This window comes from Scyliorhinus torazame, chromosome 3 (genome assembly GCF_047496885.1).
Source record: "Scyliorhinus torazame isolate Kashiwa2021f chromosome 3, sScyTor2.1, whole genome shotgun sequence".
Lineage (NCBI taxonomy): Eukaryota > Metazoa > Chordata > Chondrichthyes > Carcharhiniformes > Scyliorhinidae > Scyliorhinus > Scyliorhinus torazame.
Window position 1 is genome coordinate 125,552,786 of NC_092709.1, and position 13,751 is coordinate 125,566,536.

The 13,751-nt window shown below is 47.5% G+C and overlaps 1 protein-coding gene across 1 annotated transcript in view; it reads right to left on the reverse strand.

The window, feature by feature from the left end:
• Nucleotides 1–13,751, reverse strand: part of prss12 (serine protease 12) — a 326,627-nt gene that overhangs the window by 215,861 nt on the left and 97,015 nt on the right. The window lies entirely within an intron of this gene.

The window sequence follows — 13,751 nt, forward strand, 5'->3', positions numbered from 1 at the left end:
ACGAAATTCCTAACTCTTACAGCATGAAAATGCCAGAAGGCCAACATATAGGCTGAGCCTCAAAATGCCAGGAGTTTCCAAGGAGCTTGTATGGGCTGGAGTCACACAGGACCGTGTAAGAGGCAGCCTGATGTACCAGCCTGTTTACCGGGAGAAATGGGACCTACCACGAGGCCCCAGACCTGGGAAAAGGCCATGTTCTCAGAAGAAAGAAGAAATTGCCATGAAAATATTGTCCCCTTAAAAAGACGGCTAATTGTATATGTATATTTTTTCCATGGTACTATAGTATCCCTCCATGCACGCCCACACCCCAACCACCACCATGATCTGGTATATTTCAATCAGGTCGTCACACCCCTGGGACAAACAGATACCTGAAGTGACATGAGCACCCTTCATGGATATGTAAATTTAGTAACATCCCTCTGGCCTTCCAAACATTAGCAAGGTCAGCAACAGAGCTCACCAGCAGACAGATCTCAGCATTCACGCTAGTATCAAAGACCAAGGGCGGGATTCTCTATCCCGCCGTACCAGATTTCTGGTGCGACGCACTCCCGGTATTCTCCGTCTCGCCAGCCGGCCAATGGGGTTTCCCATTGTGGGCAGCCCCACGTCATCAGGAAATCCCTGGGCTACCGGCGAAAGGGAGAAACTCGGCAGCGGAGAATCCAGTCTCAGAGATCCTGGACTTAATTAGACTAACTAGATTTCTCAATCCAATGAATTAACATTATATTTGGATTAATTATGGTGTAGTAAATTGACAAAACACAATAGACCATGAATCAATGTGATTAAAAATCATGAACAAAGAACAAATTAAGAACAAAGAAAAGTGTAGCACGGGAATAGGCCCTTCGGCCCTCCCAGCCTGCACCGACCATGCTGCCCGTCTAACCTAAAACCTCTACCCTTCTGGGATTTGTATCCCTCTATTCCCATCCTATTCATGCATTTGTCAAGACGCCCGTTAAACGTCAGTATTGTACCTGCTTTCACCACCTCCTCCGGCAGCGAGTTCCAGGCACCCACTACCCTCTGTGTAAAACATTCCCTTGCACATCGCCTCTAAACGTTGCCCCTCACACTTAAACCGTTCCCGCTAGTAATTGACTCTTCCATTGTGGGAAAAAATTTCTGACTGACCATGAAGAAGCAAGTTTAGCTGCCACCAGACTAAAACCTCCTGAATGTACATTTGGCTTTGGGGGAATCATTGCAATATGTTAAACCGCTTAGAAAAAATATAAATAATAACATTAACAAAAATGTTAAAATATTTGAATATTCATAATATTACCTGTGAACATTTCTTTCAGATTTTCAAACTGGAGGCTGGGATTTCTGTGTGAGCAGCACTTTGAAAAATGAGGGAGTACAAATTCTGGACAATGAACTATGCTGAAACAAAATATCCACCTATTTTTCTGTTCCTTCAAAGACCCATCCAAAATAGGGTGACAAGAGTGAAGTAAAGGAACAGGTACCCATGTTATTTATGGCAATACTGGAGCCACAAAGAGGTCTCAACATTTGAGACTGGCTCTTTGCTTCTCCATTGGAAGTGGTGAGGCAACTGTGGTGACACGGGGGGGAAGGCTGGGAGAGACTGGGTCAGGACAACTCAGCTAGCCAGAGTGGCCAATGATCTAAAGTACATTGCATGCTGCTCCTGGGCTCATTTAATGATAAAATGTGAGAAAAAGAAAGGGCTGGTGGAGATTTTATTATTAGGAATTTCATTCTGCTAGATTTTGAACACCATCCAACAGGTTCCTGCTCTTCTGTTAAGTAATTTTCAAATCATTCACCCCAACAACCTCTTCTCTACATTGTCCTTCCTATTTTTCATTCACTTTCTAGAAAGGTCTACATTGTCATTTGAGCTTTCAGGAGGCAGTGGTCAGGTAATGTCAAGGTACTGTCGGGGCATGACCCTCTCCCTCCTAGGGGCTACGCTCACCTATTTGCCCCTGGCGGATTCTGTTCGGCAGGTGCATATCGTGAGGGATATGACGCAATTCATGTTGGTGTGCCCTCAAACTGACATGGACAGACAGTCCAACGTGATGGGACAATGAGGCATAAACGCCTGATCAGCATATTCAAACAGATGTAAATGGTGGTCCTGAATTTATTACATCATTGGCGAGAAACGGGAACAATCGAGCAGGGAAATCCTGCCAGCGTAAAAGCTGTTAGACCTTAGAACCATAGGAAAGTTACAGCACAGAAGGAGGCCATTAGGCCCATCTTGTCCATGCCAGCCTGTGGAAACCCAGGTGCCCTTTCTAATCCCACCTTCCTGCACCTGGTCAATAGCCCTGTAGCTTAGAGCACTTAAAGTGCAGATCCAGGTACCTTAGTTTAGGGTCTCTGCCTCCACCACGAACTCGGGCAGTGAATTCCAGACTCCCACTACCTCTGTGTAAAAACGTTCTTCCTCATGTCCCCTCTACACCTTCTGCCACTTATCTTGAATCTATGTCCCCTGGTTCTAGAATTCTCCACCAAGGGAAACAATTTTATCCTATCCACTCTATCACGTCCCCTCATAATTTTGTACCCCACATAATTTTGTACACCTCAATTAAGTCACCCCTCAGCCTTCTTTGATCCAAGAAAAATAACCCCAACCTATCCAATATCTCCTCATAGCTACACTTGTCTAGCCCTGGCAACATTCTTGTAACCTCCTCTGCACTCTCTCCGGAGAAATTACGTCCTTCCCGTAACGTGGTAACCAGAACTGCACACAATACTCCAGTTGTGGCCACACCAGGGTTTTATACAATTCGAACATTATATCCTTACTTTTATATTCTATACCTCTGCCAGTGAAGGAGAGCATTCCATTTGCTTTCTTTACAACATTATCTACTTGAACTGCTGTCTTTAGGTGTACATAGAACATAGAACAATACAGCGCAGTACAGGCCCTTCGGCCCACGATGTTGCACCGAAACAAAAGCCATCTAACCTACACTATGCCATTATCATCCATATGTTTATCCAATAAACTTTTAAATGCCCTCAATGTTGGCGGGTTCACTACTGTAGCAGGTAGGGCATTCCACGGCCTCACTACTCTTTGCGTAAAGAACCTACCTCTGACCTCTGTCCTTTTTCTATTACCCCTCAGTTTAAAGTTATGTCCCCTCGTGCCAGCCATATCCATCCGCGGGAGAAGGCTCTCACTGTCCACCCTATCCAACCCCCTGATCATTTTGTATGCCTCTATTAAGTCTCCTCTTAACCTTCTTCTCTCCAACGAAAACAACCTCTAGTCCATCAGCCTTTCCTCATAAGATTTTCCCTCCATACCAGGCAACATCCTGGTAAATCTCCTCTGCACCCGCTCCAAAGCCTCCACGTCCTTCCTATAATGAGGTGACCAGAACTGTACGCAATACTCCAAATGCGGCCGTACCAGAGTTCTGTACAGCTGCAACATGACCTCCCGACTCCGGAACTCAATCCCTCTACCAATAAAGGCCAACACTCCATAGACTTTCTTCACAACCCTATCAACCTGGGTGGCAACTTTCAGGGATCTATGTACATGGACACCTAGATCCCTCTGCTCATCCACACTTTCAAGAACTTTACCATTAGCCAAATATTCCGCATTCCTGTTATTCCTTCCAAAGTGAATCACCTCACACTTCTCTACATTAAACTCCATTTGCCACCTCTCAGCCCAGCTCTGCAGCTTATCTATATCCCTCTGTAACCTGCTACATCCTTCCACACTATCGACAACACCACCGACTTTAGTATCGTCTGCAAATTTACTCACCCACCCTTCTGCGCCTTCCTCTAGGTCATTGATAAAAATGACAAACAGCAACGGCCCCAGAACAGATCCTTGTGGTACTCCACTTGTGACTGTACTCCATTCTGAACATTTCCCATCAACCACCACCCTCTGTCTTCTTTCAGCTAGCCAATTTCTGATCCACATCTCTAAATCACCCTCAATCCCCAGCCTCCGTATTTTTTGCAATAGCCTACCGTGGGGAACCTTATCAAACGCTTTGCTGAAATCCATATACACCACATCAACTGCTCTACCCTCGTCTACCTGTTCAGTCACCTTCTCAAAGAACTCAATAAGGTTTGTGAGGCATGACCTACCCTTCACAAAGCCATGCTGACTATCCCTGATCATATTATTCCTATCTAGATGATTATAAATCTTGTCTCTTATAATCCCCTCCAAGACTTTACCCACTACAGACGTGAGGCTCGCCGGTCTATAGTTGCCGGGGTTGTCTCTGCTCCCCTTTTTGAACAAAGGGACCACATTTGCTGTCCTCCAGTCCTCTGGCACTATTCCTGTAGCCAATGATGACATAAAAATCAAAACCAAAGGTCCAGCAATCCCTTCCCTGGCCTCCCATAGAATCCTAGGATAAATCCCATCAGGTCCCGGGGACTTATCTATTTTCAGCCTGTCCAGAATTGCCAACACCTCTTCCCTACGTACCTCAATGCCATCTATTCTATTAGCCTGGGGCTCAGCATTCTCCTCCACAACATTATCTTTTTCCTGAGTGAATACTGACAAAAAATATTCATTTAGTATCTCGCCTATCTCTTCAGACTCCACACACAATTTCCCATCCCTGTCCTTGACTGGTCCTACTCTTTCCCTAGTCATTCGCTTATTCCTGACATACCTATAGAAAGCTTTTGGGTTTTCCTTGATCCTTCCTGCCAAATACTTCTCATGTCCCCTCCTTGCTCGTCTTAGCTCTCTCTTTAGATCCTTCCTCGCTACCTTGTAACTATCCATCGCCCCAACCGAAACTTCACACTTCATCTTCACATAGGCCTCCTTCTTCCTCTTAACAAGAGATTCCACTTCCTTGGTAAACCACGGTTCCCTCGCTCGACGCCTTCCTCCCTGTCTGACCGGTACATACTTATCAAGAGCACGCAGTAGCTGATCCTTGAACAAGCCCCACTTATCCAGTGTGCCCAACACTTGCAGCCTACTTCTCCACCTTATCCCCCCCAAGTCACGTCTAATGGCATCATAATTGCCCTTCCCCCAGCTATAACTCTTGCCCTGCGGTGTATACTTATCCCTTTCCATCATTAACGTAAACGTCACCGAATTGTGGTCACTGTCCCCAAAGTGCTCTCCTACCTCCAAATCCAACACCTGGCCTGGTTCATTGCCCAAAACCAAATCCAACGTGGCCTCGCCCCTTGTTGGCCTGTCAACATATTGTTTCAGGAAACCCTCCTGAACAAAGAACAAAGAACAAAGAAATGTACAGCACAGGAACAGGCCCTTCGGCCCTCCAAGCCCGTGCCGACCATACTGCCCGACTAAACTACAATCTTCTACACTTCCTGCACACACTGTACAAAAAACGACCCATCTATTGTACTCGAACTATATCTTTTCCAGTCAATATTTGGAAAGTTAAAGTCTCCCATAATAACTACCCTGTTACTTTCGCTCATATCCAGAATCATCTTCGCCATCCTTTCCTCTACATCCCTAGAACTATTAGGAGGCCTATAGAAAACTCCCAACAGGGTGACCTCTCCTTTCCTGTTTCTAACTTCAGCCAATACTACCTCATACTTGTACACCAAGATCTCTCACTTCATCGACCGTTCTTAGTAAATTCCAATTCTTTGTGTGCTCCCTACAACTGTTTGACCTCCCTAAATGTATGACCTTCTCTGTGTTAAATTCCATCTATTTTGAGACTTCCGCTCAATTTTCTGCCTACTCCGCCAACCCTGCCAATGAAAGAAGTGGGTGAAAAACCCTCCCCATCGGTTTAAAATTCTAAGTTGCTTCAAGATGCTGCAGGAGGTGAAATGATTACTGAATTTAAAAAAAAAGAAATGTAGGCTTGCCATACATTAGACAATCAGGAAGAATGGTAGAACATTTGACATATGCAATTTAAATTAATTGTTTACCCATATGCAGCATCACCACCAGGGACTATTGATAGAGATTCCCGTTCTTCCCCTCCTCCACCCCAACAGTGCACAGTGGAATTTCTGTCCTGGTTTTTCCTATGGTCCATGGAAACCCCCTGTACATTTTCGTCCTCTGGCAGCGGTGAGAGCCAGTTGAATGGAAAGGAAAGTTAGGAGCAGCTTCAGCCCTCTCTGGTTTGTTGGGGCGTTTTGCCAACTGCTGGAGATTGACAGCCAGAAGATTCCACTTAGATGTTCACATCTTGGGAAGAGGGGAGCTAATAAATGACAAAAACCCATTGATCTTTAAATGTTTAGCTAACTCCAAGGATTCCTGAAATCCCTATGGTTTGGGGTCTGGTTCCAAACCACAGTACCACATTGTTTGGACATCACTGTGACATCCATTACAAGTCATCATTTAATCCCCTTCCACCTCATTAACATATTTTCACTGCTCCATTTAGCCTGTGACTATTGTAAATACAAGTCATTCTGTGATGACCATCAGGAAAGCCCAGGTGTCACGGACAGAATGCATTAACTATCTTACTGCCCATAATCAGTATCCTTGCTATGGAAAGAAATGCATATTTTCTTACCCTTCCACAAGGTTCCATAAGGTTAAAATAAAGGTTAGTTATTCTCACTTACTTACCCAAATGACTGCAACATGATACACTTGGTCACACATACATTCGCACACACATGCAACTGGATATAGAGTGTGCACTTTTACAGATTACAGGTACTTCAATCTCTAATTTACAATTTCCAGTCTCCAAAGTGACAGGCCTGTGGTTTCTTAAGTGGATTTGATTATTTAAAGTTGGAGCAACAGTCTTGCAAAGTGAAGGGTTCAGAGCTGGTTGCAAAGTTTTTTGTAGTTAACTATCTAGGATGTTGGTTCCCAAGTGAAGTTTGAAACACTAGCTTTCGGAGCACTGCTCCTTCCTCAGGTGAATGAAGAGGTATGTTCCAGAAACATATATGTAGACAAATTCAAAGATGCAAGACAATACTTAGAATGCGAGCATTTGCAGGTAATTAAGTCTTTACAGATCCAGAGATAGGGGTAACCCCAGGTATTTGAGTGGGGTTGTGATCTGTAGTCCTTTCGGGATCATGTCTGCTTTCTTGCATCTTTGTAGAAACTTAATGTCAGTGTCTATATGCGCGATCTTCCTGGAGATCCTCTCCACTTTGAGCCGGCAGTTTGCGGTGTCGATGGTAGCCATGATCACAAACCCACTCAATTGACTTAAAGTTGATAATATTGTTTTTTATTCGTTCATGGGTGGTGCTGGGTTATGGACTGGGCCAGCATTTATTGCCCATCCCTGAGGGCATTTAAGAGTCAACCACATGCTGGAGTCACATGGAGACCAGGCAAGGATGACAGATTTCCTTCCCTAAAGGGCATTAGCGAACCAGATGGGTATATACAACAATCAACAATGGTTTGATGGTCATCTTTAGACTTTTAGCTCTAGATTTTTTATTGAATTCAAATTTCACCATCTGCCATGGTGGGATTTGAACCCAGGTCCCCAGAGAATGACTGTGGATCTCTGGATTACTAGTCCAGCAACAATACCACTGCGCCACTGCCTCCCCATAAATATAAAATGCATGTAGTGGGCATGACGCATGGAAATGGAGGGATGTGGAAATTTATTCCAGGATTAGTTGTAAAGAAAGCATGCCTCATAATATCCACAAGTTAAAATAAATTGTTACAGCTAGATCGCATAGTCATTTTCAGAATTAATTTTTATTGCAAACATGTGCTTGTTATATCTCAGCTATTCTTTCTGAAAGATTACAAGAGAAATGGAATGAAATACTGAAATAATGATTGTGTTCTCAGATTATTTTGTTTCTATCTCACAATATGAAACATCCTTCTACCCTATCAGATCCATAGGGATCCTTAATTAATCCCATCACAGCAGAACACTCAACAGTGATGAAATGCAAATAAGCACAAAAAATTCAAAGGCTGACACCTTCTGCAAATCAATGATTTATATCCTCAATTAAACAGAAGCAGGAACAGGAAAAAAAATCAGGATTTTAGACTCTTCTGCAACCAAATGTTTGGTTGTTAAAGCAGAAGCTTTGATAATTTCTTGGGTTAAGTCGTCTCAATCCTCACTTCCTTATGCAGAAGGAGCATTTTACTTTGATGGGATTTAATTTGCAAGGTTCTATAGCTGATAATTGTACATTTCCTCAATGGGCAGATCACCAGCTGCAAATTACGCTCCAAGCCACGCGCAATCCTGAGTTAGAACCAGAGCACTGTTTCCTTCGCTGGGCCTGGACCTCCCTTCCTAATAGCACTTGTGTTGTGTCTACATCAAATACACGCCAAAGTTTCAACTGCCCCCTTCTCAAGGGCAATTAAGGATGGGCAACAAATACTGGCCAAGACAGTGATGCACACATCCCATGAAAAAGTAAGTAAAATGGGCGGGATTCTCCCAGCCCAGGGACGGGCAGGAGAATCACCGCAACCAGGCCACGCTGCCCCGACGCCGGTACGCGATTCTTCGTGGTGCGGAGAATCAGCGCCAATGACGCCGGTGCATCTGGCACGGCGCCGGTCGTGGGCCACTGTTCGCGGCCGGGCCGCCGACTCTCCGCCCCAAATGGGCCGAGCGGCTGTAAGAAAAGAGCCGAGTCCCGCCGGCGCCGTTCTAACCTGCTCGGAGCCGGCGGGACCTCGGTGTTGAAGGGTTGGGTGGCGGCCTATGGGGGGGGGGGGTCCGACCCCAGGGGGGGGGGCCTCCGATGTGGCCTGGCCTGTGATCGAGGCCCACAGATCGATGGGCCAGCCTCTGTGGCTGGGGGCCTCCTTTCCTACGCGCCGGCCCCTGTAGCCCTGCGCTATGTTGCGTGGGGGGGCCGGCGTGTTGAAGGAGGCCACTGCGTATGCGCGCGTTGGCACTGGCGCAACTGCGCATGTCCTCGTTGGCACTGGCGCAACTGCGCATGCACGGATCCCGCGGCGCACAGTTCGCGCCGGAATCGGCAGCTGGAACGGCGCGAACCGCTCCAGCGCCGTGCTGGCCTCCTGTAGGGGCCAGAATTAATCCTGGGAGCGGCCCATTCACGCCGTCGTAAAACGCAGCAGCGTTTCCGACAACGTGGACACTCTGCAGCGGGATTGGAGAATCCCACCCAAATATGTCTGAACAATAACTGATTTATTGTTTGAACATAACTTTAATAAAGGTGAGGGGAGTCAGAAGAGTAACACAAAGAAAACATTTATTTATAATGCAGACTATTTACAAAGGGGCCCAGTTGAACCTCACCGGGTCCTTTCTCTCTGACGGTTGGTTCCTATCTGGCCGACCTTTTATACAACATGGTATCAGCCCCATAGCTAGCGGGGTGGGGGGTGGGGGGCTTATGCTCCTCGAGCCACATGGGGAAAACAATCGACCCTGCTCCGTGTTCCGTGCCAGTTATTATAATAACTATTCACAGATATACAAGACACAGGTATTACTCACTATCGACCATGAACATTTTCCTATGCGATTCTTAGTTATGTGACTCTTCCCTACATCATCATATGGATGGCATGGTTTCTCCAGTATCATATATGAACCCGTTCAACCTTTAAATACGTTAATACTACATATTTGACAAAGCATAAAACATTGGATCTTAGTTGAGTTTTAAGGTTCACATAGCTCAATTGGTGAAACTAATCTCTGACCTATGTAAGACTCCTCACCCACTGTAAAGACTGATGGAAAGAGCATAGCAAGCGACTCAGCTATCAAACTACTGGCAAAGCGACTCAGTTGTATCAAATCACTACACAGAAGTTAAATAAGAAAGAAAACTGACAAGGCACTCAGCGTCGATCTAGGCACCAGAGACAATGCCACCCCGAGTCCTGTTGAGCTTGTAAAGTCGTCCTCACTAACATCTGACACTTGTGCTAAAACTGGGAGCTGTCCCACAGACTAGTCAAGCTGGTCATAGTAATACGGTAATCATACCTTCCAACCATTGTTCCTGACTCTGTCATCACCATCCCTGGGTCTGTATTGTGTCACTGGCACAACATACCCAGAAGGGGCAGAAAGGTAGTATAGAGTCAGGAGAGAGTGGCCTTTGGAGTTTTCAACATGCCTCTGGACTCCTGGAATCAGATCAATCATGGGCAACAAAACCTTTTGATTATCAGCTTCCATCCTCCCTCAGCTGCTCCATTAATGCATCTCCATGTTGAACCCCACTTGGGAAGGTCACTGAGGGTAGTTAGGGTACAGAACTTGAACTGGTTTGGGGACTTCAATGTCCATCACCAAGAGCAGCTTGGTAACACAACCAGGGCCTGCAGCGGATGGTAAAAAGAGGGACAAAGCCATTATCACAGCGGTTTACATCCTACCCCAGGCAGAAGTGTGGAAGGCGCTGGACGAAATATACAGTTATAAACAACTACGAAACAGAATACTCGGAGGCCTTGTTCAACAAGGCCAACCTCAAGAGCGTACTGCCAAAATTCCACAGCACATCTCCTGTCCCACCAGGGGCGACAGCACTCTTGACCACTGCTACTCAAAAATCAAGGGCGCCTACCGTTCCATCCCCCGACCGCACTTTGGGAAATCAGACCATAGACGGTGCTCCTTCTCCCGGCATACAAGCAGAACCTCAAGCGGGAGAATCCAGCTAAGAAGGACATGCAGTGCTGGTCCGAGGAAACAGAAGAGCTCTTACGTGACTGCTTAGAGACAGTGGACTGGTCCATATTTAAGAACTCAGCGACCAACTTAAATGAGTGTGCCACCACCGTCACAAACTTCATCAGCAAATGTGTAGACGACTGCGTGCCAAAGAAAGCGGTACGAATGATCCCCAACCGGAAACCATGGCTCAATCGCGAGATTGACTCCCTACTGAAGGACAGCTCTGAGGCGTTCAAGTCAGACGATCCTGACCTATACAAGAAATCCAGGTACGACCTCTGCAAAGCCATCCGAGATGCCAAGAGAGAATATCAAACCAAGCTAGAATCACAGACAGACTCGGCAGTTGTGGCAAGGACTAAACAACGTAACGGGCTACTAAGCGAAGCCGAACAGTATCTCTGGCAGCAGCGCACCCCTCCCCGATGAACTCAATGCATCTATTCTCGGTTCGAGCAGGTAACCAACAATCCACTGTCGAGTGCCCCAGCAGCCCATAACTCACCCATATCCACCATCACAGCTTCCGAAGTCAGATCGGCCTTCCTGAAAGTGAACTCTCGGAAGGCGACGGGCCGGGACGGGATCCCTGGTCGTGCACTCAGAGCCTGCGCGGACCAGCTGGCAGAGGCGTTCGCGAACATCTTTAACCTGTCCCTACTCCACTCCGAGGTCACCACGTGCTTCAAGAAGACCACCATCATACCGGTACCAAAAAAGAACCTGGCAACGTGCCTCAAAGACTACCGTCCGGTGGCCCTGACTTCAGTCATAATGAAGTTCTTAGAGAGGTTGGTCATGAAGCGCATCACCTCCATACTCCCAGAACGCCTTGATCCACTGCAATTCGCATACCACCGCAACCGGTCTACAGCAGACACCATTTCCCTGGCCCTACACTCATCCCGAGAGCATCTCGACAACAAGGACTCCTACATCAGACTCCTATTGATTGACTACAGCTCTGCCTTCAACACCATAACCCCAGCCAAGCTCATATCAAAGCTCCAAAACCTAGGATTTGGATCCCCACTCTGCAACTGGATCCTCGACTTCCTGACTCACAGACCACAATCAGTAAGAATGAACAACAACACCCCCTCCACAATAGTCTTCAATACCGGGGCCCCGCAAGGCTGCGTACTTAGCCCCACGGAGAGCCAGACAGCCGACGGGAAGGTGCTACTCGTTTTATTCGCATGTTCATGAAGTATATTCTAGGATTGATTTTTTAAATCTTGAGCAGGGACTGTGTAGGGGAGGTAAAGTATACGGAATACTCGGCAATCACTATCTCGGACCATGCCCCGGATTGGGTGGACCTGCAGGTCGGGGGGGGGGGCGAATTACCAACGCCCACAATGGAGGTTAGACGTAGGACTGTTGTCGGAGGAGGGGATATGTGAGAGACTTCAGAAGTGTATGCAAAATTACTTGCAGGTGAACGATATGGGGGAGGTTTCAGCAGCGACCCTGTGGGAGGTTCTGAAGGCAGTAGTGAGGGGGGAGCTGATCTCAATTCGGGCTCACAGGGTCAGGGCGGACAGAGCACAAATGGACAGATTGGTTAGGGAAATTCACCGGATAGACGAGGAGCATGCGGGTTCCCCGGGGGAGGACCTACTCAGGGAGAGACGGAGATTGCAGGCGGAACTGAGGGTGCTATCCACGAGTAGGGCCGTGGAACAACTTAGGAAGGCGAGGGGAGTGGTGTATGGGAATGGGGAGAAGGCCAGCAGATTGCTAGCGCAGCAACTCAGAAAGAGGGAGGCGGCCTGGGAAATAAGTAGAGCGGTGGACGGGAAGGGGAGCAGAGTGGAGGACCCTGCAGGACTGAATAAGGTATTTCGGGACTTCTATAGTAAGCAGAACTTCAGAACCCCCGAAAGAGCAGGAGGAGATGAAAAGGTTCCTGGATGGACTAACCTTCCCAAAAGTAGGCAGGGGACTAGTGGACGGGCTGGGAGCCCCGATTAGAGCGGAGGAGGTATTGGGGGGCCTAAAGGCCATGCAGTCGGGAAAAGCCCCGGGGCCGAATGGATACCCAGTAGAGTTTTACAAGAAGTTCTCGGAGATAGTGGGACCGGTCCTGACAAGGGTTTTTAATGAGGAAAGGGACGGAGGGACCCTGCCGCCACCGATGTCGCAAGCCACCATCTCGCTGATATTGAAACGGGACAAGGACCCGGAATCCTGCGGGTCATACAGGCCAATCTCTCTGATCAATGTGGATGCCAAGCTCCTGGCCAAGGTCCTGGCGATTAGAATTGAGGGCTGCGTACCGGAGGTGATTGGGGACGATCAGACAGGGTTTGTGAAAGGCAGGCAGCTGACAGCTAACTTGAGAAGATTGCTTAATGTGATCATGATGCCCCCGACGGGCAAGGAGGTGGAGGTAGTGGTGGCAATGGACGCTGAGAAGGCCTTCAACCGGGTGGAGTGGGGCTATTTGTGGGAGGTGCTTGGACGGTTTGGGTTCGGGGAGGGACTGGTTAATTGGGTCAGACTATTGTACCAGGCCCCAAAAGCTAGCGTTAGGACGAACAGGATGTCAGATTATTTCAGACTACATTGAGGGATGCCCATTCTCCCCATTGCTGTTCGTGCTGGCCATAGAGCCATTGGCGATGGCATTGAGAGCTGCGAAGGGGTGGAAGGGAATGACTAGGGGGGGGTGGAACATAGGGTCTCTCTCTATGTGGACGACGTGTCGGACCCACGGGCCGGGATGGAAAATATACTGGAAACATTGAGGAATTTCGGCCGGTTTTCAGGGTACAAATTAAATATGGCCAAGAGTGAGATGTTTGTGGTGCAGGCAAGGGGCCAGGAGAATAGACTGAAGGAGCTGCCATTTAGGCTGGTTGGGGAAAGTTTTGGTACTTGGGGATACAGGTGGCACGAGACTGGGGCAGGTTGCATAAGTTAAATTTGACTAGAGTGGTGGAACAAATGAAGAGGGGGTTTCTGAGATGGGATGCACTCCCGCTGTCACTGGCGGGGAGGGTGCAGACTGTAAAGATGACAATCCTCCCTAGATTTCAGTTCATCTTCCAGTGCCTCCCGATCTTTATC